The sequence below is a fragment of the Furipterus horrens genome, unplaced genomic scaffold (genome assembly GCF_987537825.1).
Source record: "Furipterus horrens unplaced genomic scaffold, mFurHor1.1.pri manual_scaffold_5, whole genome shotgun sequence".
Lineage (NCBI taxonomy): Eukaryota > Metazoa > Chordata > Mammalia > Chiroptera > Furipteridae > Furipterus > Furipterus horrens.
This window is the reverse complement of record NW_028327175.1, coordinates 75958008-75979729: the sequence shown is the minus strand read 5'-3', so window position 1 is coordinate 75979729 and position 21722 is coordinate 75958008. Positions and strand designations below refer to the sequence as shown.

The 21722-nt window shown below is 36.9% G+C and overlaps 2 pseudogenes; both read right to left on the bottom strand.

Moving 5' to 3' along the window:
- Positions 1-11625: 11625 nt before the first annotated feature.
- LOC150008802 (U6 spliceosomal RNA) lies at positions 11626-11722 on the bottom strand (annotated as a pseudogene).
- A 35-nt stretch (positions 11723-11757) lies between these two features.
- LOC150008800 (EKC/KEOPS complex subunit GON7 pseudogene) overlaps positions 11758-21722 on the bottom strand; it is a 152053-nt pseudogene continuing 142088 nt past the window's right edge.

The window sequence follows — 21722 nt, the reverse complement described above, 5'->3', positions numbered from 1 at the left end:
TAAAGAAATCAAAGGGGAAAATGTAATTACAGTTCTGTCATAGCATCAGCAGGACAACATTAGCTCACTACAACTGTCAAATAAGCACCTTTATATTTCAGTGGTGGCCACAGACATGACAGGGCAAAAATGTCCCTCATTCTTCTTGCCCTTTAAAAAACGTGCCTTGTACATGGAGAGGTTATATTTTTTATTAAAATAATTCATCTCTTTTTCAACTTTTCTGTGTCAAATGAATCATTATAATTTAACAATGACATATTTGGCCAGTCTACTATGGATTCGGACAAACTAGATGAATAAAAATTAATTGAAAAAATAAAAATAATTTTTATTATGCCATATTGTTCCTTATTCTACAAGCAATTCTAATGCATGGCTGAAACATAAATTCAGACGTTCTGCCTCTGGTATTACCCATACGTGTATTTATATGCAAGTGTCCGTGTCTGCATTAGATAATGCATTTAGTGTATAAGGCAGCACAGCAGACTAAAATTCTGTTCTAGGTCTAAGAAATGTTATTTCATTTTCATGAGAGTCAGTTTGTCCATTTTTAAAAATAGGATGATTATATCTTACAGATCTAAAATCAAGGTTAGAGATCGTAAATGCAGCATCCAGAGGCATTCAGTGTTTAGTGAATGTTAGCTCTTGTTACAGGACATGCACACACTCACACATCAAATCACCTACTCAGAGACACAAATGTGGAATTATTGACTCTGCCTAACTTCAGGAAATTGTTCAAGGTCATTCAAGAAATGCTGCCATGTCACCACCTTCTGCAAGCAGCAATTGTCTCAGAGGTGGTGGTGAAATTCACTGAGGCTTCACTGACTTGGGGTTGATGACTTTGAGAGGCAAGGAACAGAAGCAGAGACACTTACCAACTTTATTCTGCTTATCTCTAGTCAGAACTAATAGTGCTATTTATTTTGAGTGACCCTAAACCCTTCTTTGCATTTGGATATTGCTTGTGTAGCCATTAAATTGGCTCTCTGAGAACAAATGGGAAAACAAATCAGCAACAGGAATTTCTTTTGTCAGTTTCTATCAGTTTCCACTGGCACTGCCTTTCCGTTATTGGTCTCTGAGAGGACATGTGACCCAGCAGGCACATAACAAATTTGAGAGTCATAGCAGTTAATATCCCTTTCCAATATTTCCTCCAAATTTGCTCCCAGGAAAGTGTCACGGGTAATGAGATGAGTTTTCAAATCAAAAAGACTTAAATTGGAATACCAGGTGGACATCTCATGGGATGATTAACTTTAGGCAAGTTATACAACATTCTGAACGTCACCATCCTCATTTGAAATATTTTCTACCCCAAAGGTTTGTCCTTACAAGCTCATGTTCACCTGTATATAGCTAATGGTAGCCAGATGTACACAATTTATTTCCTATAAAATACTATCAGCATTTCTATGCACTCTATGACACTGTGTTAGATAACTGCTGAATCTAGAAACATTCTGATCTCACAGAACAAAGGCATGAAAAGGTACATGTTTTCAACAAGGAACATGTACTACAAATTGATTCATCAGGGATTGTGTTGACACAGCTATTGAAAACTCATGATAGCTGCATGCACTGAAGTCATCTATATTTAATATGGTAGATAAAAATCCAGCAAATGTTACATTTAGATTTCACTAATATGAGGACATTCTGTTTTGCTTACCTGATATTTAAACATAACTAATAATTTCAAAGAAGGTATATTTAATTAAGCATTAATTTTCCTATCTATAATATAGAGATACTAGTACTTATCTAATAGGGTTGTCCTGAAACTTAAATAAGATAATGTTAATAAAATGCTAAATAAAATTTAAGACATTTTATAAATTGTGAGCTCACGTACCATGGTTTTGCTTTGTAATACCAAAGTACCCAATTCAAAAAAAAGTGCTAATTTTTCTTTCAAATTACATTGATTACATATATTGCAAAAGTTTTAAGGCATGATATTTTAAATAATTAAAATATATTACAACAATAAATAACCTTAAAATGGCAAAATGTAGCAAAACACTTTCCCATAACCCAGAGAACATTCTAATTTTTGAAAGTCAAAGTGAAGTTATACAATGAGCAAAAATAGCTAGGTTTGTAAAACGTAGATCAGTGCTGATAGTGAAACAAATTCTTTTGATTTGCAGTATTTATATGTGTGATGTGTTGAGCAATCACTTCTTATACAAAGTTGCAGATGCCCAATGAAATGTGCAAACAAGATTTTCTCTGCTCTGCAGAAGTTAGAGATTCTTTCGCAACTATTTGGTTTGTACCTTTGGTCCTGAATTTTGTCAACTTTTGGCTTGTGTTGTAACCAGATGCCTAAAGTCTGCCAATTTAATCAAACACATTTCCACATCTACTCAAATTACCAGGAACAATAATTATAATTATAAAAATTTTATTCCTAGACCCATTTGAAAATGTGATGAGAGCTATGGGTCTTTTCTGTATGTGCACACATACACACATGCATGCACGACTTTGGAGAATGCTTCAGGAATTAGCCCTCCATGTAGTTGAGATTAAGCACTCTTGATACTGAAGAAACAGGTGTGTGAGTGGGGGTTCTTTGAAGGAAAAATGGTGGGTTCTATCTATATCACATTCTTCTTTATATGCCCTGTGACTTAGCACAGTGGCTTGACAAGGTAGACTCTCAGTAAATGTTGATCAATATAAGAATAAGTAAAAATTAAAGTATAAAAAAATAGGTAGAGGACAGCAGAGGAGCTCAGATTCTCTATTTTATGAAGAAAGGAATAACCAAATTCTACCTAAAAATAATACTCATTCCATGTACAAAAGGCATTCTGTGAACTTCTGCTGATACTATTTTAACACTGTCACCTTACTCTGGGGACCTAGAAGAGTTAACATGGTCTCACAAGTGAATAATTTATAGCAAAGAAGAAATTGTGCCTGGAATGTATTTCTCTCAAGATCACAGGTTTTACTTGGTTGAGCTGAGTGATGTGTCAATTCTTGACTCATTCACAGGTAGCACTCTTGTTTGCTGGGCAATGACATCACAGCCATTTTCTACAAACCACGGAGGACTGAACATGCTCTCTGCCCACTAGGACTGTTTGACCACCCCTGGTACCTGTGCAGAGGAAGTGAGTCACTAATTCACCATCCTCTCTTTGGAGTAGGGACACTTTCTCAGAGGGTATTTTAACTTTATAGGTTGTTACACCTACCGAATTGTTTGTCTGTTAATAACAAACAGCCCAGGAATCTGTGTCAACACTATCTATTCCCCTGACGCCATTAGTATTCCAAGGAAACCCCGAATCCCCAGAGAAGAAATAGACAGGCTCTTGTTTACAAATTTCTACTGTGAACAGCTGTGAAAGTGTGGAGAAAATACAATACAAAGACATCTCTGGAAAGTAAAAGAGAAAGTAAAGTTTCCCCAGAGACTGGCCACCATGGAGATTTCTCCTCCATTCTTTACCATTCCCCTCATTTTCAGCACAAAAACACATTATATTTCTAACTTAAAATTCCTTTGGCTATTAGAAATTACTATGACAAACCAAGCAAACACCAGTAGATGTAAATAAGGAGGCAATTTGTGCTGATTATTGAATTGTATGTATCAAGAGTAGCAATATTCCTTTCAAATCCCCCCAAATGCCAAGAGCATGGGGTCCAAAAGCCCAGTAGCTATAAACCACAAGTTGACTTTTGTCATCAAATGTTAAAAGCTGAAAAAAAATCTCTCCCTCTTGTTGCTTCTTCATACCCTTTTTTCCCCCCTTTTGAAAATACAGGTATTCAGTCATTTATTTTTCTTTAGGCATTAATACCTACCCAGCTCTTGGTTTTTAAAATCCAATGGAACTGGAAATGTTTCTTTTCTTCTCCTTATGCCCTCCGATTTCTACCATCACTCTCAGTTGTCTAACTTCAAAATGGCACCAGGCCAAGAAGATAAAGTCAAAGGATTATGCCATTTCTTACCAGTTGTCGTTTTCCCTTTCACTGAAGATGCAATTTAACTGCTGAAAGTGACTACTGAGAAGAACAGCAATTCCTTCATTCAGGACTCTTTAGAATATAACACTAGTAGGCAGCTGCCTTGAGGAAACACAGTAAGCTTATTTATTGTAAGAGGCAGCACTGAGACTGTGGGGAGAAATAACAAAACCTGTGAGTTCCTTCAACCTCTTGGGTTATTATATTGTTAATGTGATAATATGCTCTTCTATTCATATATTTCCATGCACATTTTTCTGCCAATTCAATATATTATGTCACAAGTGGAACTGCAACTGGTAGCTCAGTTACAGGGTATAAAGGGTTAATTTTGAAAATAAAAGGAAAATCTGAAAGTTCAATAATTAAGTGATCTGAACAATATTAGATATCACATCACTATTGCAACAACGACACTTGTAAAGCTCCCTTGAGCTTGGGTATCCTTGCCAGCATGCAAGGACAGGCTGTCAATGACCTTGGCTTGAGTCAGTCTCCAGGACATATATCCTCAGGGGGGTCCCTCACAGTCATCAGCTTTTATTCACTAGTGTTCTTGACATAGGACACTGGCTATATAACCCTGGTCAGGCTCTCAATCTCTGAAGATAGAAGGGATTCCGTCAGTAAATCTCTTCACACATAATACCTGAGGATGTCCCAACAGACCACCTGAAGAGCAAGTTTTGAATTTCAAAGACAAGCTTTCTGATTCTATAATTACAGAGTTGATGGTGAAGTCAGAGGAGGCTCCTGGGGAGCAAGGAGGAACTGAAATAAGAAGGTGTGCTCCTGGTTACAAAACAATGCTGACTGCAGCTGTGTGATCTAAACTTTGAAGATAAAAAAAGGTACTTTATAAAAGCAGAGATTCCTGGCTTCATAGTCTACATGTTCAGAGAAACAAATTTAAAAGCTATTAAACGATTCAGAGATATTCAGGAAAAGGAGACCACTCAAAAAAGACTTCTCTAACTTATTCAACTAGTGTAGGACTTCTATTCATTTTTTAAAATATGTTAAACTGAGGGAATACTAAGTGGCAGACACCATACAAAACACTGAGCATGTAAAAATAACAGTCAAAGTTCAGACCTCAAGAAATTCTGTGTAAAATTTGAAAGACAAATAAATAGAAAATGACAATCTAAAATTTACCAAAATTGTCAAAGGTTCTGTGGAGTCATCTCCATGACTGACTACATATAATTGAACTGTATCTATAAAAATAGAACATACTAAGCTAAATAATTACTGAGAAAGCCTTGCTAATGAGCACAAATGAAATACACCAGTCTTCTCATATTACACAAGTAAAAAAATAGAGACTATTCTGAGAAAAGTACTAAATTCTGATTACACTTCTGGTAGTACTTTAACATTTTGGCCAAATCTTTTAATATTTATGGCTCTGTTTCTTCATCTTAAATTGTCACAAAATATTTCTAAAGTTTATCATAGTACCAAAATAATATATGTATTAAATGTGAGATATCATACATTTTTACCACACAAAATTTAATCGTTTTGATGACTCAGAAGGTTAGTTATTACTGTAATGTCAACATATAGGATTTTGGTCCATTTTGTTTGTCACTGTGTTGCAACATTAAGTAGTTGTATCAGTCACAGTCCCAACAAAGAAACAGATAACATTTCATATTAGAATATGCCAAAGAAGGTGAAGGCGCTATTTACAAAGCTGTGGGTCATTAGAGAAGAGCACAAGGGATAGTGCAGCAACAAGAACAGGGAAGGATTAGTGGAACCCAAAGAAGAAAGATGTGTAAAAGAGGCCAATCCCAGTCAAGGGACACACATACTCTGAAGCAGTCCTATGAGGTTCCCAAAGACCAAACCAAACTGGAACCCATAGTGTTCTGAGGCAGAGACTGGGATAGAGGGTGATGAAGCAAGCTGCAGTGCTATCACAAGATATCTAGCATGGTCCACCCAGTCTCATCTCCACTCTTTGTTGCAGAAGCCATGTATCCTGGCTAACAGAGAAAATAATGTATGAGAAACTAGTTAAGAGAGATGGTTGGCTGTGGAGTATACCACAGCTTACCATACAATACCTCAATCTCACAAGGTCTTCCCCAGCTAGAAACATAACTAACTTTCAGCAGGCTATCCCACTACTTCATTAAACCAAGTGTTTTCCAGCAGTGAAATACACGCTGAGACCGAGGATGTATGTCTGATGAAAAATGTGTCTGCTGCCCAGAGGTGGTGTCATGTGGTATATCATGGCAATGAATAAACATTCCTCAGATACATGAATGCTGAGCTGAGCATTCCTGAAACATGAATCTACTCATATAAGGACAAAATTATACCCTCCCTATATAGAGAGTGGTCAAACATAACTACCATGCCCCAGGTAAGGTCCTCCGTGGCAAATGGTGGCCTACCAGGAGTTCAGTGCTGGTCTGTGTTGTTGGTGAGCAATCTGAATGGCAACCATCAATTGAGGGGGAGGCTACAGGTTTGAACACATGTATATGTTTCATTCCTGCCACCCTAGGTATTGAATAATTTGTATTTGCACTCATTTGAATAGCAGTAGGCAGCTGGGGAAAGGGGACTAGTATCCAGGGGAGAGAACATCTTGTTCATCTCTGCAGTGGATAGCCTCTGAAGGGCATTTTGCGGAGCATGAGCATCTTCACATGCACTACCTATTCTGAGAAATCCATTCATACACTTCTAAGACTCCTTATCACCTCTTTTTCAACTTTGTTACTTCCAGCCCTTTAGCTACTGTACATGAGTCACTGTAAGTCCATACCTTAGGCTGTCCCTCTTTCCACACAAAATAGACAACCAGATGTTCTATACAAAGGTTTGCTCACATGGAAAATTTCTGTTCACCAATGTCTTTGTTCACCAGTGAATGAAACTGTAGTGTGGCAACCAAACTCTTCTTGCTGGTACCAACGTACAGATAAACATAAGCTGGGCTTGTGCTTTTTTCTCCTCAGTCCATAAGTTGGGAAACCAATATGAATGTTTTTCTAATTACTAAGAATACCATATGTTTTATAACTGGAAAAGCAACCTGAGTGTGGGTTCATGTGCTCATTGGACATACCTTTAGATAGAAGATGTCCAGGACACCATATAATCTGAGGTCCACAAGCTTCTGCTATTACTTGTGAACTACTGTGTCATTTTTGGGTTTCTGAGGATCATCTTAAGTTCAGAGCCAGCACCCAATAAACCTTCGAAGAATGGAATTCCATTATCCTCCATGCACAACTACCCTGGTAAATGGCCTCAGAACATTTGGAGAAGACTTGAACATTTGTTACACAGTTGTCCTTCAAAGGGACCTTACCTCCCTGAACTCAAGGAATGCTGGGGCTGTGCCCTGACCTAGGCAATGGAGAAATCCCACTTCAGATCATTCAAGTTTGTTTTCTTTCAGGCCGGCCTAAACTTTTTTGCCTATGTATTTCAAGAAGTATTTTATTTACTAGGCTGCCCACCTATTTCATCTCTAAGGAGTCACTGCCAGAAATTCCTATAGGTCAAAATCCTCTAATTACCATTTTAAGTATGATTTTATTGTAGTGATTGCATCACCACCTGTTCTCCACAAATCCAAATGACATTATTCTTATTGAAAGCAAAACCCAATTCCACGGAAATGTCTGTATATTATATACCCAGCTCACTGAGAACCGGAAGTTCAGAGGTCTTTAGGATGGTGGTGTGTCCTTATAGATGATTTCCTAACCCTTCAGTAAAGAGAGTGCTCTGCATGTTCCCCCAAGAGTGCATGACCAGGAGTGGCTGGGCAGGCTGCACATAAGAAATCCATTCCAAGTCCCCATTTCCTCCCGTGTCAGACTTCTACCTCTTCAGAATGCAGGAGTGAGGAGTGCTAGCATATTAACGTTATTAACGTAAGCCGCCTTTGGGTACAGGTTTAGATCAGCCAATTCAGCAAACTATTTATGCCACTACCAAGTGTTAAGCCAAAACATTATATTCTGAATCCCAAATAAATACACTCTGTTCAATGAATTCAGCCTTCTCTGATTATACAACATTCCATCAGTCTTGCTCAAGCATCCGAGAATGTACTCTTTACTTACTTGCCCTGCTTACTTTCCAGTCTCATAATAATACAGAATGGCAAGGCCATTTCCTCTTTTTTAGGAGTATATATTTTTTTATTTAGCTTGGTATTTTGATATAACTTCAAAAATACATTAAGATCGCATGAATGGTATAAAAAACTCCAGTATACCCTTTGCCCAGATTCAATAAGCATTAACCTTTTGCCTTATTTATCATTTGTGTTTCTCTTTCACTACATGAACATATTCTCATACACATGTTTTCTGAATCATTCACTATTGAGAGAAAATTATAAACATCATGTGCTATTACTCCAAAACACTTTAATGTATATTTTCCAATGACAGAAACATTCTTTTATGTAGGCATTATAAAATTATCAAAATCAAGAAATCTAATTTTGATACAATGCTGTTATATAATTCACTATCTGTATTTTAAATTTGCCTCTTGTTCCGATAATATCCTCTACAGCTATTTTTGCCAGATAATAAAATATATTTAATTGTTTGTAAGTAAAATTTCTTTCTTTCTTCTTGTGATATGAACACTTATGAACTACTCTCTTAGCAAAATTTGAAATGCACAGCATAGTATTGTTAACTATAAGCACAATGCTGTACAGCAGATATTTAGAACTTACATGTTTTGTACAGCTGAAATTTTACATCCATTGATTAGTAGCTACTTCCCATTTCCCCCTTTTCTCAGCCTCTAGAAACCACCATTCAATTTTCTATTTCTATGAATTTGGCTGTTTTAGATACCTCACATAAGTGGAATTATGCAGCATCTGCCCTTCCGTGACTAGTTTATTTCACTTAGTGTAATGTCTTTCATGTTCATCCATGCTGTCACATATGGCAGGACTGCCTTCTTTTTTAAGGCTCAATAATATTGCATTCTATGTATATACCACATTTTCTTTATCCATTTACCCATCAATGGACATTTAAATTGTTTCCATATCTTGGCTATTGTGAATAATTTTGCAAAGAACATGGAAGCGTAGATAACTCTTTAAGATCTTCATTTTAATATATACTTAGAAATGGGGTTGCTGGATCATACGGCAGTTCTATCCTTAATTTGTTGAGGAATCTCCATACTGTTTTTCATAGTGGCTGCACCATTTTACATTCCTGCCAACAGTGTACAAGTGTTCCAATTTCTCTACCTCTTTGCCAAAACTTGTCTTTTTAAAAAGAATGGCTATTTTACTCCCTGACTGGCATGGCTCAGTTGGTTGAGTGTTGTCTCACAAGGCAAAGGGTTGCGGGTTCAATTACTGGTCAGGGCACATACCTGTGTTGCAGTCCCGGTCCCAGTTGGGGTGCATGTGAGAGGCAACTGATCAATGTTTCTCTCACACATCAATGTGTTTCTCCCTCTCTTTCTCTGTCCCTTTCCCTCTATCTAAAAATAAATAAATAAATCTTTTTAAAAACTGACTATTATTTTAACATACTAATATCCTAAGCATGAGGTGATATATCATTGTGGTTTTGATTTGCATTTCCCTGATGATTAGATAAGCATCTTTTCATGTACTTGTTGGCCATTTGTATACAGTAGTCCCTCTCTATATCACAGTTCACTTATCGTGGCCTCACTGTATCACGGGATTTTTAAAAATATTATATTTAATTATTTATCGTGGATTTTTTACTATACCATGGGATTTTGTGGTACTGTATATGTATGTTGTAAAAGTTACATCGGTTTAAGAGTGTAGAATAAATGTAAGGTTCCTACTTTGCGGGGGGGTCTAGAACATAATACCCACAATAAGTGAGGGAATATTGTAACTTTGTTAGAGAAATGTCTGCTCAGTATTTTTTCCATCTTTTAATCAGAGTATTTGTTTTGTAACTATTGAGTTGCAGGAGTTCCTTATATGGTTTTGATATTAACCCCTCATCAGATGTGTTTTAAATATTTTCTTCCATTCTAATTTTCACTCTGTCAATTATTCCCTTTGCTGCGCAGAAGCACTTTAGTTTGATGTAGTCCCACTTGTCTATTTTTGCTTTCGTGTTTGTGTTTTTGGTGTCGTATCCAAGAAATTATTTCCTAGACAGATGTCATGAAGATTTTCCCTTATGTTTTATTCTAAGAATTTTTGTTTCAGTTTTTATGTTTAGGTCTTTAATCCATTTTGAATTGATTTTTGTGTATGATGTAAGAGAAGGGTACAATTTCATTCTTTTCTATGTGGATATGCAGTTTCCCCAGCATCATTTGTTGAAGAGACAACCCCTTCCCCATTATGTTTTCTTGACAACCTTGTTGAAGATTGGTTGAGTATATGTGCATGGGTTTATTTCTAGGTTCTCTATTCTGTTTCACTGGTTTATATATCTGTGTTTATGCCCCCAATTTTGTTCTTTTTTCTCAAGATTTCTTTGGATAATTGGGATCCCTTGTATTTTCATATGAATTTTAAGATTATCTATTTCTGTAAAATATGTCATTGAAATTTTGATTGAGATTGCATTAAATCTGTGTATCACTTTGGGTAATATGGGCATTTTAACAACATTATGTCTTTCAATCAATGAACATAGAATAGTTTTCCATTTGTTTGGGTCCTCTTTAATTTTTTTCATCAATGTTTTATCATTTTCAATGTATACACTTTTCACTTTCTTGGTTAAGTTTATTCCTAAGTGTTTTATTTCTTTGGGATTGTCTTCCTAATTTTCTTTTTGAATAGTTCATTGTTAATGTTTAAAATACAAGAGATTATTTTCTCGTGTGAATTTTGTATCTTGCAAATTTACTGAATTCTAACAGTTTTTATTTTTGTGAAGTCTTTAGGGTTTTCTATATATAAAATAATGTCATCTACAAACATGTAATTTTACTTCTTTCTTTTTGATATTAATGATTATTACTTTTCCTTACTTGATATTTATGGGTAGGACTTCCAGTACTATTTTAAATAATAGTGGCTGAAATAAGCATCCTTTCCTTCTTCCTGATATTACAGGAAATTTTTAAAAATATTTTTAATATTGCATATGATGTTAATTGTGGTATTTTCATATATGGACTTTTTTATGTAAAGGCAAATTCTGTCTGTACCTAATTTGTTGATAGTTGTTGTCATGAAACTATGTTGAATTTTATAAAATGCTTTTCTAGATCTATGTAGATAATCATGAAATTTCATCCTTTACTCCATATTTTCTTTCATTCTGTTAATGTGGTGCATCACAATAATTGAATTGCATATCTTTTTTTTAATTCAATGATTATTTTAAAAGTAGAAGATGATAAAAATTCAGTTGCCAACTTAGAGGACTTTATACGTTATCAAGTGTTCTCTATTATGTCCATGGTCTGAAATTTCTTATTCAAAAAAATAGATTCATTTCTAAACATTTATTTTATCTTTCTTGCCTGGACACAGAATAAAGCTTTGCTTTTCTCTGACAAGATTGTCCCAGGAAAACAAAACAAATTAGAGTAGAAGTCTTCCTTAAATGTCAGTGTGTGATAACTAAGACATGGTTACCGTCTTTTTTTTTTTAACGCTTCATGATTTTTGTGCACAGTGACCATGCTAATCTTCTCTGTTTCATTCCAATTTTAGTATACATGCTGTCGAAACGAACATGGCAAGTAGTCTTTTAAATTTCATGAAAGCTATTGTTAAGATGGTGGTTTTGGCCATTTTGCAGATGGTCCATCTGAATTAGTTCTGTTATCAATGTTATTTTCATCTTCTGCATCATCTTCATCATCACCATCCAAGGCCTCGTTTGGAGCCGCCACCACCTGGTCCTATGCTTCCCGCTGTGTCTGGAGACCCAAGAGTTCAGCCACTAGCTCTCTCATCTGGACCATGCCTGACAATAGGCCCTGGAAAGCATCGGCGTTGCCTGGCTCATCACAGGGTACCTGTAGCTGCTGTTGCTGCCCATCTGGCCCAACGAACTCACCCAACACCTCCCTGGCAACCCTAGTTTGCGTATCTTGAACCTACTTGCAACTCAGTATTAAATCCCACTTGGTCATCATGTATGATCTTTTTAATGTATTGTTGAATTGGTTTTGCTAGACTTTTGTTGAGGATTTCTGAATCTATGTTCATCAGGGATTTTGGTCTGTAGTTTTCTTGTGGTATCTTTGTCTGGCTTTGATATTAGTATAATGCTGGCATTGCTATGAACAATTATATACCAACAAATTGGATAAACCAGAAGTGTATTAATTCCTAGAAACACACAACCTACCAAAACTTAATTATGAAGAAATAGAAATGGACCAATAACAAATGAGATTGACTCAATATTCAAAAACCTCCCAAACAAAGAAAAACTCAGAACCAGATAGTGTCACTGGTAAATTCTACCAAACATTTAAAAATGACTTAACGCCAACCTTCTTAACTTTTTCTAAACATTTATAAGAAAAGAGAATACTTCCAAACTCATTTTATAAGGTCATTTACTTTTGCAATATATAGGCTTTTATTTCTTTAGCAGTCATAGGCAAAGTCAGGGTCTAACTCTCTTCAGTGTGATGGGTGTGGATTCTGAGGGAGACAGACATCAACCTCTGGAGTAACTAACTGAAGCACTGTTTCAACTCCAGTCCTTGGAGAAGCTTTAAGCATAGTAGGACTACTTTCCTTAGATAGGAATGAGCAGGAGCAGGCATTCTTTTCATTCAAAAGAGGTGCAGGGGAATTCAGAAGTAAAAAATTTCCCAGTCTTGTTCATGTATGATACCATTTAACTTCTCAGGTTCTCACTCCTCCACCAAGCCCCATATTTAGCCTAAGAAACACGGCAGTGTTGTGTGTTTAATTAGCAATTTTTCATTCCTTACAGTCAGAAGTCAACCTTAGTCCAAGGTTGACTTCACAAGGAAGGGACCAAGTGATAATGTTCTCACTTTTTCCTTTCTCTGATCTCCTTTAGGAACTCTCCCAAATGTAAACTAGAGGGGAAGAGCTCCTGCTGATATAGTTCATTCATGTCAGTCTCATGTACAGAAAGCAGGGTACAGAAGGGTAGAAGAATAGGTCTGGGACAGGAAACAACAGATATTCTACATAGCACCAAAACCTAACTCAAGGTAACCTACATAAGGTGAGGGTTTTGAACAATAACCTCAGGGAAGTTAAAGAACTGGATGCATAAATGATGAGAAATCGAAGTTAGAAATAGGAACTATAGGGAAAATTCAGTGAGAATAAACCCTGTCACTCTGCTCTAGATTCAAATTCTAGAGCAGAACTAGAGGTTTTGCATAGCTTGCTTCATGTGCCAAATTTAGTTAAGAACAGGACCCCTATTTTAGTGCCATCAGATTATACTAAATAGGAAAGAAATAATATCCCAAATGGAAAGCAGAAGAAAAGTATGCTGGACAGCCACAAACCAGAAATCAGCTACTTTAACCACAGAGGGATTCCCTGGTGGGCTACAGTCCTGAGCTTCACTCCCAGCAAGTTCTGCTATTTGCAGTGCAGCTATGCCAACTACATGAGCAAAGGGAAACAGAACACTGAGCAGCAGTTCCAAAGTCTGTCAACATGGGATTGTTTGGATGTTCTCCCCACACTAAATATTCATGTCACTTCAGCTGAACCTCTTGTATGACATTTATCACTTATACCTTGGATTGTTTCAATTTAAAAATATGTCACATCATTCCTATACAACCTCATATTCTTATGAAGCAGAATCCAGAGTGATTTGTTTTTAATATCCCCCTAGCACCTAGCTTAATGCCTTAAGCACAGAGCTCAATAAATACTAATTGAACATGAATAAATGAATGAAAAAGGAAACCTCTTGTACCATCCAAAAAAGGTTATTCGATTTAGTTTGAGAAGAAAGGACGTTCTACTGTCTTCTCATTCTTCACGCATGGTATACGAGGACTATCCAGAAGGAATCCATCCATGTATTATGAAAAATAGAGACATTTATTGAAGAAGATATAAGGTACAAGAAACATTGCACATAGGACAATGATGCCTCAGTTCCCTTCAAACTAGTCATCTTGGGACCTCACACAGTTCTCCCAGTCACCATCAGCTGTCCCATTGTATTGTCCTGAATCTCATCAATGGTCTCAAATCTTTTCCCTTTCAAAAGTGATTTTAGTTTTGGAAAAGCCAGAAGTTGCAGGGTGCCAAACTTGGGCTGTGGGGAGGCTGAGTCACCTGGGTGATTTGATACATAAGCGGACACATTGTTGTGATGAAGTTGCTAATCACCAGTTGCCCCTAGTTGTGGTTTTTTTTATTATATTGTATCTCTCAACTGATGAAGAACATTGAGGTAATACTCCTTACTAATTGTTTGTTCTGGAGGGGTGTACTTGTGATGGAAAACACCTTTCCAATTAAAAAAAAACACACACACACAGTTAACATGGTCTTGATCTTGCTGCGACTTTGCTGCACTATCTTCAGGCATGGATAACCAGGCAACCTCCATTGGGATCACTGGGCCTTCTTTTCTGGATCACAGCCATAGAGCCACGAATCATCTCTGGTTATGACCTTCTTGAGGAAATCTGGCTCACTGTAGCAGTTTGAACCAAGTCATTAGCAGCACAGTGTTCCTTCTGCTCTGGTAGCAGAAGCTGCAGAATAAATTTTGCCATGACACATTTCATGCCAAGGCCCTGCATCAAAATCTCAGACACAGTAGTTTTTGGAATCCCCAGATCAGTTTCTAGTTCTCACACTGTCAGCTGCCGATCTTTGTTGATGCAGCCTGTACATGTTCAACATTCTCAGGTGTTCTGCTTGTTGCAGGCCTTCCAGAACATATATCACTTTTAACCAATTCTCAACCATCTTTGAAATGTTGATGCCACACTTTTATTTGCACTGCAGTCATTGCATTGTTCCCCAAAAGTCAAATCGTTTCCATGGGGGAATGTTCAGAGCTTAATGCAAAATTTGATGCAAATCTGTTACTCTACTCGCCTAGTCATTTTGAATGTGACAACCACACAGTACACATGCTCACTCAGTGGTGTCTACTGCCCTCACTGACTAGTACAGTGAAGTCTTCAATGTTCATGCATGTGCATCTAGTCCACTCTCCTTGGCTGTCTGATTACACCAAAGTTGTGCAAACTGTTCCCATTATATTAACAATGACTGGACTTTTTCTGGACAGACCCCATATACCTATGCTATTCCTTTAATGTGAGAACGTGCTTTAGAGATAATCTAGTCCAGAAAGTTAAGTAAGAAAGGTTTTAGTCTGGACTCCTGTAGCAGATGGAGACTCTGAAGTGGCCAAATCACTCTACTATCTCTGGGGACCACGGGAAAATTCTTGGCACAACCTTCCTTCTCTCATACCAGATCTCTTTATAGCATTTCTCAAAGGAGCAAAAAGCAATTTGATTTTCTTTCTCCTCTGCTGAGAAAATCACCTTATATGTGTCTCATATCAGTGCTTATGTGAAAAACAGTTGTTAGGTGACTTAAAACTAAGTTAGAATGAGCTATATGATCTAAAAGGAAACTTTAAAAAATAAAATAAAAAGGGAAAGATCATGCCTTGGTGTACATACAAAAAAAGGTTATTGCACTGGTTGCTTTATAAATACATACTCTAGATATGCCATTTAATATATTAAAAGAAGGCTTATTTAACTAAATTTCTATGGTTTTAACATACTTATATGGATAAAAGATCTAATAAAATAATTTTAAAAGGGGAAATACAAGGCAGCAGACATATTGCTTTGAATTTGTCTATATAATAATTGAAAATAAAATTAAAACAGTAAGGTAACATTTGGCTACTAAGCAATTTTTAAATATTAAAAAATGAAGTAATTGTTAATACTGGTAAAAATACGCAATAAAATGAGAACCTCAGACACTTCTGGTTGGAGAGAAGATTATAATTTGGCATAGATATTGAATACTAAAATATTTATTAATATCCTCTGAAACCACCATAAGAAATTACTCTAAATAACGCCTGTGATACAGTTTGTAAGCTGGTATTCATTTTTCCAAGCCTCTCTTATATTAAAATTTTATAAAAGACCAAATTTTATTGAAATCTTCCTTCTGTGCCTTACATCTCTTCACTGACCTACATTCCCTTGTCTGAAGTTCCCAGTGTCTTCCAATCCTTATTCCTTTGCTGCCTCCCCCTCTCCTTCCTAAAGGCATAAACTATAGACTAGAAGGGGTGTTAGACTAGAAAGAGAACAGATGTGGCTAGTATCTCTGGAATTACTCCCAGTACTCTAATCCCACAACAGCTCAAAGTCCTGCTGATATTGGGCCTTGCCAGGCTCACCTTGCCATATAAAATGAAAAGACATCATTGATGAAAAATAGGGGATATGAAAATCATTTCCAAGAAGAAGGGAATAAAGCAAGCCAGAGGGCAATCAGTTACCAAAAAAAAAAAAAAAAATCTCTCAACATAATTTCACCCTGAGCATCAAAACCATGCCTACAGGCATCTTACCTAATTGCCTCATCCATTTGTGCAGACCATAGTTTCCAGAATTACTTTCTTGATTGAGTGTATATATGCTGCCTTTGGCATTCTTTGTTCCTATGAAAATTTGAGAAGATTGAACAAGTAGGATGTAAGCTGATGGCTGGCTGTTGGGTTTTAACAGAAAGGAAGGAAGCCAGTGCTTTGTAGCAATTCAAGAAAGAAAGAAAAAAAAAAGTTTATTTCTGCAGTCAGAAACCTAAAATTCACTATGGGATTATATTGGTAAAAGTGGGGGGGGGGTGACTGAGGTTGTTTGGCTCACACCTAATATTTGCAGGGTACAGGGCAAGAGTACAAATTGAGGCCCCCAGCTCACAGCACATGCCCCGCCCCATCTAGTTCCCACCCATCATCACATGGGCAGGGACCTTCCAAGCATACCTAGGACATGCAACCTAGAAACTCAAGCTCCATTTTTGAAACAACCCTGAATTCATTGTCCTCAGACTTAGAGAAGTCTGGGGAAAAGGCACACAAAATCACTGCAAGTGGATTTGGGACCAACTGACAGATAATTTTCAGGTTGTAGGGACCTAGAGTACAGTCTATAAGAGGAGAGTGGGTTTTAAGTGGACAGGTTCCCTTGGACCTTAAGGCACTCCTCTCCCTGGGCAGTCAAGCTACCAAAAGACTGGATGGGGTTGAGCCTGGAGCAAGAGCCACACAGTTGTCTAGGTTCACAATGGTCTTGGGTCTACTGCACTTTCCTAAATACTGAGTTTGAAGGAAAGGAACTGAAATGTCCCTATACTTAGCATGGTACCCACAGTTATTAATTTCTTTCATTCATTCTGACAATGATGGCAAGGTATTAGCAAGTTATTCAATATGGTAATCATTTTCTAACTGCAGTTAGTTTTTGAGGGTTTATTGGGTTTTCTAACATATGAAAATAAGATGTTTATCATCCAGGCCAAACTAATGACAGAAGAGGAAGAATCATTGCCTTTAGCCCATGTATAAGAAAGAGACCAGAAAGGCAGTGGGGATATCCTTGACATCATTAGTTTTGTATAAATAAGCATGTATACCAGAGACATTAGTGTTAAGTGGAAATCAAGGCCACATGTTTTTCTGATCTCTGAGGCCCTGTAAGTTTTATAGCATAGTCAGTGAAAATATTGCTACTCACATCCAGAAAAGATGGTGAGAAAGACTGAATACACGTCCCTTTGATATAAAAGTATATTCCATTAGCCCCAATAAATGTGTTAAATTGCTGAACTGGGAGGTCAGCCAGGTCCCACAAAACTTGGGTATGTATGATGCTCCCTTAGCCACAAATTTCTCCCACCTCTGTTACACGTTTCTCCCACAAGTAGAGCTGTGGCATGACATAGATTTAAATAAACAGCATTCTTTTACCAGGTGCTGATGAGCCACTGACACACAGGAAACAAATGGCAGTCAACTGAACCAATAAGTCAGATCGTCTTTCTCTTGATAACTAGTCTCCTACTTTATTTTCTGATAATATTCCATAATTGCCAGCCATTTTTTCCTATAGTATCAGCCATGTCCACTCTATCCTTGAATTTAGTTTTACATTTAATGTTGCTCTGGAGATAAAGCCCTTTCTGACGGCTAGTCTAAGCCTCCTTACCTTTAATTCATCATGCAGTATTGCAGTTAAAGTTCAAACTCAGGGGTGGATTTCCCAAGTCTTGTTCTGTTTCCTCACTTGGCTGATGCAGTTATGGCTGGATTTGCACAGCGGTCACCCGGTCGCTGCAGGGGCTTGTGAAATGTAATCAGGGAGTAATGTTGTGTGTCGGCACTGTGAGGTCCCTGGGACCAGGTGCTATATAAATACAAGGTATTAGAATACTTTGACCTGTGCGGGTGGATGGTGCTTTGAAACATCCTTGTCACATTATATTGTGACAGGCCTCTGCAAAAAAGAGCACAAGACAATCAGCAGCTGAATGTATCTTGCTGTGTAAACCTTCGTGGGAAGCAGCCATACCTGTATTGCAAGCTAACTTCCATAGAAGCTGTGATTATCTCCATCTCTTATTAATTTCCTTTTCCATAACTGAAAATATGCAGCTCCAACTGCCTCTCTTCATTAAACAGATCCTGATATGCTTCAAATGAGCCATGAACTTTCTACTGCGCTTTTTTTCTGAATAAATGAACATTTAGGAAGAAGAAAAAATTGAAGTCAGATTTTTCTATAGATTACATTTTATTACTTCAAAAGATGATTCTTGATTGCATTCACTTTAAATGCGGGGGCATTCAGAGATCTCCTCAAGGGCAAAATACATAAAGCAGAAGCAGCTAAGTGATCTTATAGCCAGGTCTTCTATTCCTCACCTACATAAAAGCTAGGTGATAGGGATCTAGATACAATGCTAGCCAATACTGAATCTGTAATAACAGAAATACCATAACACTATCAGCTAAATGAAATTTCAGATATAATGGTACATGGGAGAGTTTGTTTTATGTATTTATTCTTCTCAAGCCATGTGAATTTTTAAAGAGCAAAAATCCTGTCTAGTTCATGTTTGCAGAAAATATACTAGGCTAAGATTTCAGTATAGGTTGATTAATAGCAACAGAAACTGCTTTGGAGCCCATCAATGTCTTCATCAAATCCTTTGGCAAGGAAAGAAAGGGTAAGTGAATGCTCTACCCAGAATTCTGTAATTACCCAGTGTACAGCCAACACTGAGATCAGAATTACAATCAATCTATCTGACTATGAGAAGGAGAAGAATGGGATCCATACCAGGATCCACATGGCACTCCTTCTGCACTATTTCTGCCTCTCACAGGCAAGGGTGCACGTGGGCACTTTTAAGCTCATATTTCAGCTGGAGACTAGTATGTAAGTAAAGTATTATCTTAAACCAGAACTTTAGGGAAAATGAGTATGCAGTCAGCTGATAACAGAGGTATCGGCAACTCTAATTCAAAGGTAAATGTGAACAAATGAATGCAAAGAATTGGCATTCAACATTGCTAACAGGATAGTCCATTTTCAAGAAGAGGTAGAAATGTGTGCATTAACAAAGATGAAGAACCTCCAGCAATGCATTTTGCTAGCATGTCATGAGCTTTAGCAATGGTAGGTAGGTAGCATACAGTAAGCCCCATAAATGTGCCCTTCCAAAAAGCCCTCTTAATTTAAAATGTTAGCTCCTACCAAGTAGCAAAGCTTGAGTTGAAAATCTAATTACCTTACACCTTCCTTTAAGTGAAATGAATTTCATAATAAAATATTCCAATAGCAGGTGCAACATGACTGAATAGCTGAATTTTCCAGAATATTGTTCTGACTAGAAGTTCAATGTTCCTTCTTTAATCAGAAACCTAACCCACCAGATAAATGTGTTAGCTTTCAGCATGACCCTTCATTGATTAAATTTACCCAAACTTAGGGGATTAAATGGAAAGAAAAGAGAGAATAAAATTGGTTTTACTTTGTTTTTAGCTGAAGTGTCTTATTTGTTAGATTACTTTGAATAAAACTTTATGTGTTATAGTTTAGACTTTATCTGAAATAAATGAAGTTTATTTATAGTCAAGATGAATTTTAGTCTTGGGGTTGCCAATGGCTTATATTCATTAGGTTGGTAATTGTTATTTGCTGCGTAATTTGTCAGGTAATAATTACTAAATAAGATAATGTAGATAAAATAAAACGGATGGAGTATTTAATCATAAGCACTTTAAATCATATATGTAGGATTACATTCATGTGCACATTATATTCTAAGAAAGCTATACCAGCAATGGCTAGTGGCAGAGAAGGGGTACATATTTCTAACCATAGAAGTAGCTCACAATTTTAAATATGAATGAGTTGAGCCATATAAAGATGTAGTGTTATTTATTTTTTTTTCAGTTATACACTCTTTAATAATCTAGGCAGGACTAGAGTCTAGTCTTATAGATGCTAGACTAGGTCCAGGGGTTTATCCATGGATTGCACATTCAATAAATACTCTTTGAGTGAGCAAATGACCCACAATGTGTCTCAGATAAACCCTTGCCCTGCCGTTAAATATTTAAATTCAATCCCCTAAAAAAATACACAGAAATTATCACCTATGCTAAAAATTAAATAGGTAAGTAGGTAGATAGACAGATGAATGAAAATATACAAATATGAGTCCTATCTGGCTGAATGTGTGTGTCAAATATTTCCAGTTATCCTGTCCTGCTTTCCCATTGTCAATCAGTTTCAAAGCAAAAATCCTCTGTGGATCTCCTTGTTTCCTTATGGGAACTCCAGAGATCTCTCCTGTCATGGCCCCTTTAGGAAAAAAAAAATTATATATATATATATAAAGGAAGGAGGGTAATAGGCATAGACGATACACCCAAGTTTCCCACACCTTCAGATCACTTTGTGCTGAGAGAGTTAGAATAGAGACCACCTAGCCAAGAGCTTTTCGATCTTACTTTCCCTGTTCCTTCTTTCTTTTCATTCTTTTTTCTTCTGTTCTTCCGACTTTTCTTTTTTTAAGCATCAGACCACATTTTGAAAGCATGTTGAAACTATTAATCCTGAAATCTGCTATTCATTCAATCACTGGCATTCTATCATTAGGGGAGGCCAGACACTACTGGATTACAAAGAAGTCAATTCTTATATTCAGGGTGTTGAAATTTATGGCAGAGTTAATAGTTTAAAAGACAAAGTTTTTCTATTTCAAGAGCAGGGATTTTTAAAAAGAAACCATTTATTGAAATGGCAGTTTTAATAAAAATAAGAGCATTAATTTTGTACTACATACAATAAGGTTAGAAAAATGCCAGATAATATAGAAGCCATTTCCCACTCTTAAAGAGATGAAGTTCAGCTAGCTTGGAGGAGGAAAGGATAGTCAAGGGAATAATAATAGAATAAGCTACTGGTTGTAGTCTCTACAAAGGAAACCTAGATAAGACTGGGAGCCTGATAGTTGGAGAGAAATATACTCCACTTCTCATTAGCAGTGACAGATAGCCTCACAGAGAAGTCCCCCTCTCCAGCATGAAACCACCCTGTGAAAAGAAACAGTGGAAGGTCAGGTGTAGGGAGAGAAGGGTCTGTGAGAGTGCTACCCTGAGGCTCTTCAACCTAGAGGGTTAGGGAACAAATTTATAATTTTTCAG